This window comes from Bidens hawaiensis, unplaced genomic scaffold, assembly GCF_021521415.1.
Source record: "Bidens hawaiensis isolate Kalapana, Puna unplaced genomic scaffold, B.hawaiensis_p1.1 tig00017346_1, whole genome shotgun sequence".
Lineage (NCBI taxonomy): Eukaryota > Viridiplantae > Streptophyta > Magnoliopsida > Asterales > Asteraceae > Bidens > Bidens hawaiensis.
Genome location: NW_027492624.1, coordinates 9,577 through 10,773, shown reverse-complemented (window position 1 = coordinate 10,773; position 1,197 = coordinate 9,577).

Genomic DNA, 1,197 nt, shown 5'->3' with positions numbered 1-1,197 from the left:
ACCCATCTCGAAGTTGATCATTTAACTTTCAATTTCAAAACAATTGGGAACCAACAAATAGTTTTGATCTGAAAGTGTTTCACGACTCTCAGATTTTCATAAGATATACGATTGCAGAAATCCCAACAAATCGTTACTTTTAAATGACTTAGTTTAGTCATCCAAAAATGACTAGCGATGCTTGTTGTTTGTTTGCCTTTTGTATCGATGTAAACACGAGATTTTAATGTATGAATCATATATCCCCAAGATTAATAAAAAAAAAACTGAAAAGGTGTAGTGTTATGTTTCTTCCACCTCATCATCAGTTATTATCTCCTTTAGGAAAAGAGAATATATTCACTCAATCCATATTCCCAATACTACCATTGACACCCTCAAATTGCATGGACATCAACCATTTGGTGTAACAAACCAACTTGGATGCATGGCTAAAATTTCAAGGAAGAAGGCAAACATTTAGGAATTGAAGTGCATATATTCGATATGCATGTCAGATGCTTTGACTTTGATACGAATCAAAGATAAATCACTAAATCTTCAATAAGATATGTTTAAAGGTGTGTGCAGCCTGTCGTATATTTCGAGCTGAAAGTCAATTTAACTTCAAGATGGATGAGACGTATGATTATGCTTCTCGAATCATTCTTTAAAGCACTTAGAGCTTCCACGACGCATAACGTCCACAAACCATCAGGTTAATTATCTGTCACATCCATGGACGGCTCTCGGGGTGTGCAAAGTGGGCGACCGGCCGAGACACGTTTTCTTCGGGGGCACAAATTTTTTTGAAAATTCCCGATGTTATATATGTAGAATACCCGAACGCTTATAATCCCACTATTTTTATATTACCCAAACACCTTTTAGACCCGCTTTTTTGAATTACTCAAAGACTTATAGGTTCACTAAAATTTGAAAATGGCCAAGTACTTTCAATTAATCAATATAAGTTAATTAAATAAAAGAAACGAATATGCGGATAATAGCAAAGTCGACTTCGAACACCAACAGTCACGGTATCATTTACAATTGAAATCATAGTTATTGAAATCTTATTTTCAACCCAAAATGACTCAAGCAATATTTAGCGGGTTGACGATGATAGCTATCAAGAACGAAACATTATAGAGCATAAATTGCGAAGAGTTAATTCACCAATTTGCTATAAAAATGTCAGGAGAGCCTCACAAATCC